Below are 10,124 nucleotides of genomic sequence, written 5' to 3' on the forward strand. Positions count from 1 at the left end.
GGATCAAATGTGCCTTAAAAAAAACTACTTCTTATTTAACAGGCATCATTTAAGATTATCCTAATTATCTTAACCTAACAAAGAATAAAGAGCAGCCCTGTGTAAACACAGAAAAACTGAATTTTTGCTTGGTGTCATGGTACATGCTTGCAATTTAAACACTCAGGAGGCTAGGAAGGAAGATTGCTGTGAGTTTGAGGCTATCTAGGATACATAGTGAGTTCAAGTGCAGCCTGAATGACATAGTGAACCCCACTTCAAAAAAAAATTTTAAGTGAATTTCTTCATAATCAGAGCTTATTTTTCCCTCCACACTGTAGGGACAGTTAAAAATCAGTGAGGATAGTTCATGTTTCTTTGCAGCAGTCTATGTTTAACCCTCAGTATCTCATTCTTTCACTCATTTATATTTGAGACACGGTCTGTTTAAATCAATAAATTGTGCAGGCAGGGCTTGAACTTGCACACATGCTGCCTCAGCCTGCTCCAGTGCAGGAGTTATGGGCCGGTCTCACATTGTGCTTTTGAGGAGTAGAAAATGAGATATATGTTTTAGTATGACTGTTTAGGAAAAAACTACCACATTCCTTGTAACTGTAAAAAGTAAATCCATTTATATATTTATTTAGCAAATGCAAATAGGAAGTTTCCTGTACTCTAATTCAGGCAAGAAATCCTTCTATTCTCTAGAATTCCTAATTTACTCTGTATATATTATTCATTTGGATTTTTGTTTTGCAAAATGTTCTTTTTTGGTGTATGATAGAAAGACTTTTCCAGCTTTTCTAATACTTTTTATTATGATTGATGTTTGAAATGTAGCAGCTCATTTTAAATTAAATTTTAATAAAAATATTGTCTCATGTTTTCTTTTTTTTTCCTTTTAAATTGAATTTATTGGTACATTCTAGGTAGACAGCACAATTACATTCATTACTGGGGTCTTGTACCTTTACATGACAGGCCTTGGTTCTCCTTTTTTCCCCTTGTCCCACCCTCCCTTCACCCCCTCCTCCCCTCACCACCTTCAAACACTTTAATTCCATTTTTACATTTTCTCATATTTTTTTCCTTTTCCCTTGTTCCCCTTTTCCTTTCCTTCTCACTGTCCCTACACCTTTGGTCCTTTCTTCCTATTTGACCTTGCTAATTGTCCCATTAGGATCTTGAGTACTATTTTAGTTTTTCACACTAGAGAAACTATTCGGTATTTGCATATGTGTGACTTATTTATTTCACTTAGGAGTATATCATCAAAATGTACCCATTTACCTATGAATGAATCTACTTTCTCATTCTTTATGGCTGAGTAGTATTCCATTTTATAGAAAAACCACGTCTTCTTTATCCAGTTTCCAACTGAAGTGCAGATGGGCTATTTCCAAGTTTCAGCTATTCCAAACTGTGCCACTATAAACATGGCTGTGCATATATCACTGTGGTATGATTCTTTTAATTATTTTGGAAAGATACCCAACAGAGGGATGGTTGGGTCAAATGGAACCTCTAATCCTAGTTCTTTGAGGTATCTCCATATTGACTTCCATAGTGGCTGCACCAGTCTGTACTCCCACCAACAATGGAGAAGGGTTCCTTTCTCCCCACAACTGCGTCAACATTTGTTATTGTGTGATTTCTTGATAGCAGCCATTCTTTGTGGGGTGAGGTGAAATCTCAGTGTTGTTTTCATCTGCATCTCTCAAATGACCAGTGATGTGGAGCATTTTTTCATATATTTACTTGCTGCTTTTATTTCTTTGTCTGAGAAATATCTGTTAATTTCAGATACCCATTTTAGAATTAGGTCTTTATATTTGTGGGGGCTGGTTGTTTCAAGAGCTTTATATATTTTAAATAATAGTCCTTTGTCTGAGGAGCAGCTAGTAAAAAGTTTTTCCCACATTGTAGGTTGTCTCTTAGTTCTGTTGATGGTTTCTTTTGCAGTACAGGAGCTTTTTAATAAGATGAGATCCCAGTTTTTGATTCTTTCTGCTAGTTCCCACACTACTGAGGATTTGTTCACAAAGTCTTTTCCTATGTCAATGTCTTCCAGAGTTCTGCCTAAGTTATCTTCCAGCAAGTTTAGTGTTTCTGTTTTAATATTTAGATCTTGAATCCACTTGGCTTTTAATTTAGTGCATGGTGACAGATAAGGGTCTAGTTTTAATCTTTTGCAGGTTGAGATCCAGTTTTTCCAACGCCATTTATTAAAGAGGCTATCTTTCCTCCAGTGGGAACTGGCAGCTCCTTTGTCAAAGATGAGATAGCTGAGTGCATCTGGAATAGCTTTTGTGTCTTCCAATCTGTTCCACTGATCCTCAGGTCTGTTTCTTTGCCAGTACCATGCTGTTTTTATAACAGTGGCTTTGTAGTATAGTTTCAAATTGGAAATTGTTACTCCCGCTGCCATGTGTCTGTTGCTTCAGATGGCTTTTGCTATTCTAGGTCTCTATGGTTCCAAATGAATTTTTGGATTCTTCTTTCTAGTTCTGTGAAGTATAGTGTTGGCATTTCAATTGGCATAGCATTGAATCTGTATAGCAGTTTTGGTAGTATGGCCATTTTCACTATGTTGATTCTTCCTACCCAGGAGCAGGGGACGTCTTTCCATTTTTTTTATATCCTCCTCGATCTCTTTTTTCAGAGTGCTGTAGTTTTCAGTGTAGAGGTCTTTTGCATCTTTTGTTAGATTGATTCCCTGTCTCATATTTTCTTGATCTTGCAAATGTAATAATATAAAACTTTTAAAGAGGAAAAATATATTTTTTCAAATAACAATCCAGGTTAAATACCATGAACCGCTATAAAGTATACATGTTGATCTATCTATAATGGTTCTGAAGTCAAGTCATTTCACCTAGATTAAAACTCCAGGTCCTTCACTATTAACCTGAGCAAACTGGACAAATTATATGTTGTATTGTTAAATCTTGATCTGTAAGCCCAGAATACAGATACTTAATTTATGGTGCCACTGTGAAGAGTAGTAACTTAACAATTTATTTGTTTAACAGCTGTTCCTCAGACAAAGTTCTACTATCTAGAACATATAAAGAACTTAAAAAAAAAAAAAGAAATCAGACCTCCCAGATTTAAAGACCCAACCAAAAATGGGCATCTGAAATGAACAGACATTTCTCAGACAAAGAAATAGAAATGGCAAAGAAACATATGAAAAAATGTTCAACATCACTGGTCATTTGAGAGATGAAAATGAAAACAACACCGAGATTCTACCTGGAAATAACATGAGAAAAAGGAAAAAATGGAAACAAAGCTTTTGTAGGTAGGGAGGAGTGGAGGGGTTGAAGGGAGGGCAGGGGAATGGGGAACAAATAAGAATCAAGATGGATTATGTAAAGGTGCAAATTTCCATTGATGAATGTCATTACATTGTATACCTTAAATGTACCAATAAAATTAATTAATTTAAAAATAAACAAATGAAATAAAATAAATTCGACCGATTTTTTAAAATTTTACTGGTTTAAATAGGCCCTCTCTTCAAATGTAAATGAATGAATGGAGAATGAATAAACGAGGTGCTGGGGATTAAATATAGACTATTGCAAAGAAAGATGAACTATCACCATTGATAAAAAGGATGAAATCCATTGTATATAAACTATGAATTATTATTATTATAGTTAAATAATTTACTTGACTATGGAACAATATATTAGAGAAGACAGGTAGCCATTACACAAGAAAATGGACTGTCACCAGTCAATTCATGTGTAAAACAACACAGCAGGGTGAGGAGTGACAGCATTTTCTCTATTTACATTATTGCTCCCCAAATCTACTACACACAAGCAGGTATTTCTGTGTGCTAATCTCTCAAACCTTACTAAAAGGTCTTGACAGATACAATTGAGTTAAGCATTTTGACCTGAGATGACCGAGCTCATTTCGGTGTACCCTAAATCTAACAGTGCTAACTTCACAGGAAAGAGAAGACACAGAGAAGAGGAAAAGCCAGAGGCAGAGATGACCTGTGCAGTCCCAAGGATGGGATGCTTGCAGCAGGGAGAAAGCAGAAGAGCTGAGGAAGCATTTCTCCCCAAAACCTTTGCAGGGAGAACAGCATTTCCAACTCCTCGATTCTGCAAGTTTAATTTCAAAAACTTTAAGAGAAAATATCTGTGTTGGTTTAAGAACCAAGTCTCTAGTAATTTGTTACAGCAGCCCTAGGAAGCTAGTACAGCAGAGAATCTGTACACAGCGTATATTGCTGCTCTGTTCTCTCCATTTCTGCCCAAGGAAAAACAGATGGAAGACAGAGTTTGACATTGAATTTCACAGACTAGTGTCTGAGTATGCTGAATGTTTTAGAATAAACTGCCATGTGGGGCCATTGTTGGATCCACTTTGAAAAAAATAAAACTTGAATAGTTATTTGGCTCACAGCGCAGCTTCTAAATCGTTCTTCACTCAGTAAGTCAACAATAAAGGGCTGTAAGGTAGGTATATGGCAATACGGAGTGTAGGTTGCCTTAAATGTGACCTTCTTAAGATGTATTAATACTCCTGAGAGACATGTTGCCTTTATAAAAGACTTTCATTTTCCCAGATGAATGCCCGACATTTGTAAATATGTTTGTCAACTGCTCTTGCTCAATCTTTCTTTTCTGAGATAAATTGTTCTGGTATGAGGCCAAGACATCTTTAATTTGAAATTAGGTATTATTGTTAGAAAATGTATTTCAGAAGCCCAGTTGAATGGATGCTTTGGAGTAGATATTTTAAAACTTATCATTATGTTTATATCTTAAATACATGTATACTACTCTAGAGTGTTCAAATATAGAAAAAAAAATCAATGAATGTTTCTTCTATATCCATACAACTTAGAGTTGAATTTACCTACATTATTTATTCATTGAGGTAGAAACTCTGTTTCCCAGGCTGGAGGTGGATTTGGCTCAGCGGTTCCACCGCCTGCTTTGCAAGCGCAAGGGCTAAAGTTTAATCCCTAGTTTAAAAAAAAAAAAAAAAAAGAAAAAAGTAAAGAAACTTTGTTTCCTATGATTCTGATCAATTTGGCTCTACATAAAAATAAAGTTAAGAAAACCAAAAGACTGTACAGAATCTCTGTGTACAAATGAATTCTAAGATACAACAGTAGTTCCTCTCTGTTCTGGAATGTCAGTCATGTGCCACCTAGAGCAGGCAAAAATTTTGAAGACAGGGGTAATGGTTGTAGGAAAATATGACTGTATTAATACCACTGTATTGTGCCCTGAAAATAGATAAACTGGCAAATGTTCATTGCGTATGTATTATCCTAGTAAAAAAAGATTATGTCCCTCTTTGCTATTATTTATTAGTAAGAAATATATCTTTTTCAATAAAAGCTGTGAATTCATCTTGGTAGACCACCATTAGCTTGTTCTCACAGGTGTATTCAGACAAGTGAAAAATGCTAAGTGTGCAAGGCTTAATGAACTTTCCTAACATGAACACACTCTTAGAATCAACCTTCAAGTCAAAAAAATATTCCCAGCACCCTAGAGTCGGTCTCCAGCCACCCCTTCCACACAGAAGACTTTACCGAGGTTCTTGGGCCACAGATCAGGTTTGAGCTTGAAAGGGAGTGATGTGGTATGTATTCTTTTGGGCTTCCTTTATTTTCTGCCTGGCATTACATTTGTGAGATTACCTAAGGGGGAAAAAAGGGCACTCTTTGTGAGTACAAGGTGGTGGGGCGCTGCCTGCCTGCCACACACCACCCCTCTACCGCATGCGGATCTTCACACCCAACCACGTGGCCAAGTCCAGTTTCTGGTACTTCGTGTCCCAGCTGAAAAAAGATGAAGAAGTCCTCGGGTAAAATCGTCTACTGTGGGCAGGTGTATGAGGAGTCCCCGCTGCGGGTGAAGAACTTCGGCATCTGGCTGCACTACGATTCCTGCAGCGGCACCCACAACATGGACCGCGAGTTCCACGACCTGACCACGGCAGGCACCGTGGTCACAGGTGTATTGCTCTCACATGATAAATCAATGAAGAATTTTCTAAAATTATTTCAGGTAGTTTTTCTTACTTTATTGTCCTCTCTGCACTCCGAAATATGATGCAGTTTATATTTCATGTTCTCAGAAAACTGCAGACATTCTCAGGCTTAATATTCAAATTTAATATTTAATTTCCACTTGTACAATTTCAACAAAAGTCCTTTGAGATTTGTCCATGAATGTTTGAGTAAAGACTCAAAGTACACAAAAATGCTTCTGTACCATAAAGATATGACTGTAATGCCTTTGTGTACACTGTATTTACAACTCTTAAAAGTGATGTTTCAATGGAAGAGAGTTAATGAACAAAAGATCTGATGAAAGTTGAATCACCTAGAGAAATTCTGACACCAAGAGAAATCTCCCAAACTCACAAACTCCGCCTTCATTTTCTGGTGATGGATGTAGGTAGATATTCTTAGCCTGATGTCACCAAATATCTGCATTTTATAAACAACTTGGCTCTTGTTCAAGGAATCTGCAGTCAACAAACACATTCTTGCTTTGAGCAAATTCCTCATGCAGATTGTCTCATGGCACCAAGGTACTAGCCGTATGATATGGCCAATTTTGTTCTCTTAGAAATTTATAGTTCTAGAAGTCTGCATATAAATCTTGTCCTGACAGTGCATGCCAGTCCAGTAACACAGACATTCAACAAAATTTATATCAGATGACAAGGTGAGGTTGTGTTGTTTTTCAAAACACTTTTTTTTTGTCACCCAAAGCCACTTCTTCCTGAATCACAGGCCTAGAAATCACTATTAGAAAATGTAATGTGAACTCTCCAGGAAGATTTTATCATGGGGCCAGTAATGCAGCTCAGTGGCAACATGCCTGCCTGGCAAGCACAAGGTCCTGAGTTCAATCCCGAGTACCAAAAAACAAACAAACAAAAAAAGATCTTATCATGTATTACAAACTGGGCGTTGGACATAAAATCATATGGGAAACACAATTTGGTTTAAGAAGCTCTCTTCTTAGCTTATTCTCTTTGAAATATAAATATGTAGTGCAAAAAGAATTATATTTTGACTGTAAGAATTCAAACTATGAATATTAATTTGAGAACAAGGAATCAAAGAAGCTATTCCCTGGAAATAGACGAGTGTTAGAGAGGAGTGTCAGCTATCCCGACTCCATCTGTGTTGAGCCTAGTAAGTCCGTAGTCTGGTTCTCGCTCCTTGCTCTCTTTCTGCATCCTTGTGGGGAATAGTACTATGGTTTGGCATATACAATTGTAAGTAGAACCCATCTAATGAGCTTCAAATAATTGTCAGAATATATTAAGCACTCGATAATTGGCTGCCAGCTAGTCGACATATCATTTTGGAATTTATCTTAGTGTATACCACTATACTGATATACTGAAAACTAATCATGAAATCTACTACAGAATTTAAAGCTATAAATTCTGTGATTTTTCACTGTACTGATGGTGTGACATTTTTTCAGTATTAGGAACCCTTGTGTGATTAAGTTTAAGAAGATAAGTGTTTACCATTAGCACATAGATTCAGAGTCAGGGATGCTAGTGATGTCAACCAGATTATCCACGTGGGTGTTACAGACAGTGACGTCTTTGTTTTATAATGGCGCAATGTATTCACGATCTTTTGTATATGTGAGATTATTAAAATGCACCACAAAGTCACTTTAAGGTTATGTGTCTAAATGATATGCGAAATATAAATGAATCTTTACTTTTAAACTTGAGTCCTAAGATATCTCATTATGCACATGGAAATATTCCAAGTTTTGAAAAGAAAATCCCAAATCTGACACAATGGTGGTCAAAAGGGTTTTAGATAAAGCATATTCCACTTGCATAATAAAAGCACAATTGCCCTGAAAATGTAGAACTGAATATAACTGAAATTATATTAGAAAGAGAATAATGAGAGAACTATGGTCAGTGAGAAGACTGCATCAACTTTTTTGCATAGAAATTAAATGAAGCCTTTAAGGGTATAAACTCATAAATATACATTTTACTGCATAAAGCTAAATAAAACATAGCAGTCAACTAAAAGTCAGAAGGATAAAAAATAAAGGCATAAAAGAAAAGAATTATAGAATGATACCATTGCTCAGTATAAAGATGCATAAAAGAAAAGTGAAAATTTGTTGCATAGTTAGAAGTGTAAGTGTATTAAAAACTAGAAATCAGCTGGGTAAATGGTGCATGCCTATAATTCCACCATACAGGTGACCGAGACAGGAAGATGAGTTCAAGGTAATTTTGGACTACATAACAAGTTCACAGCCAGACTGAGCTATCTAGCGAGACCCTATCTCAAGTTTTAAAAAAATCAGAAATCTTCTTAGCTTATTCTCTTTGAAATATAAAAATGCATTGCAAAAAGAATTATATATTGATATAAGAAATATCAAACTAAAGTCTGAAAAACCATAAAAACAAAAATAGTGTGAGCCAAATATAGAATATGAAAAGTCAACAAATATTGGCTAATACATATCTTAAACTATTAAAAGTAAATGGATGATACTCATTTATTAAAACAATAAATTCTCAAATTGGACTGTAAAACAAAATATGCAGTAATAAACAAGGACTTTCCATACAAACACATCAATATTGGTTAAAAGTCTACAAATGGGTGAAAACATGTTACATACTGTCTATGCATGAAACGAATGAAAAGGAAGAAAAAACCATAATGAACCAAAATAGGCCAAAATCTACAGAAAAGACAAATAGAAAAACACACAGTAACCAAAACTAACCATAAGAAATCAAATAGTGCAATTTTAAAATCTAATGTTACAGACATTAGTATATAATTCTTTTTTTTAATTTTTTATCAGTGCTTGAGATTGAGCCCAGAGCTTTTCAAGTGTTCTATCACTCACTCACACACACACATAGACACACACACACACACACACACACACACACACTCATATAGCCAGCCCTCTATACTCTTGATGTAATGCATATGCATGTTTATGTTATGACTTGTATCTAGATGTCTCCCCAAAGCTTCATGTGCTCACAGTTGGGACTTTTGGGAGGTGTGTGATACCCCAATTAAGGGTGCAAGATACTGGGTCAGTCTGCTACTCCATTTAGCATAGTTATGGGCCTGGGTGACTGGATTTACTGAAGACAGAAGCCCCACCCTGGGTATGTGTGGCACCCGTCCATAGGCTTTTAGCCTGGAAGGAATATAAAGAAAAAGGGAGGCTTGCATTTGCTGCTTCCTGCCTTCCACCCATAGACTGTTTCTCCTTTACCAGGCCCCTGTTCCATGTACCCAGCCTGGGAACCAACCAACTATGCACTGAAACCTCTACCAACTGTGAGCTGAAACAAACTTTTCTCCTTCAATTTTTGGGTATTGGGTATTTCGTCCTAGCAATGAGGAAGTAATTTAGACAGTTTGTATTTACATACTTAGAAAAGACAAGAAAACATGTTTTCTTTTCAAATTTCTAAATAATATTCACAAGTTCACCATATATTGGTGAACATACTAGAGGTTAATAAATGCTGTAGAATAAAAGTAACATAACCTCAATATGACTAAATGAAAGTTAACAAGAAGAGTGAAATGATTTTTCCACACGGAAACATAATGTGTCTTACGTTCAGGAACTGATGTAGAAAATTATGCAATTTAAACACACATTTCTGAATCTAGTGAGGTACATGGGTTAAGTACTGCTCAGAAGAAGCACAATATATAATAATAGCAAAGATAAATGTAAGAAAAGAAGTGACAACTAAAGTTAAAGCAAAATTTAATTAAATATAACCTGTTAAATGATAGAGCTAATAAAGTCCCCTTGCTCTTTATTTGGAATAAAGTTGATAATATGCATATAAAAGATTAATAATTATTTAACCTTATCAATGACAATAAACATAGACATTATAATATTACTGGAATTACTATGGTATTGGTAGAAAAAAATTGATTTCAAACTTTTAAGTAAGTTTGAGAACACTTATGAAATAGATGGGGAAAAAAGATCCTATTTGGGGAAAGTTTAAACAAACAAGCTGACCCCAAGATGTGTGTCTGGAAAATCACATGATCATTTACCATTCAAGAGATAAAGTTTTCTTTTTTTTTTTTTTTT

Source organism: Fukomys damarensis, unplaced genomic scaffold, assembly GCF_012274545.1.
Source record: "Fukomys damarensis isolate Sample0158 unplaced genomic scaffold, DMR_v1.0_HiC HiC_scaffold_38, whole genome shotgun sequence".
NCBI classification, from domain to species: Eukaryota; Metazoa; Chordata; class Mammalia; order Rodentia; family Bathyergidae; genus Fukomys; species Fukomys damarensis.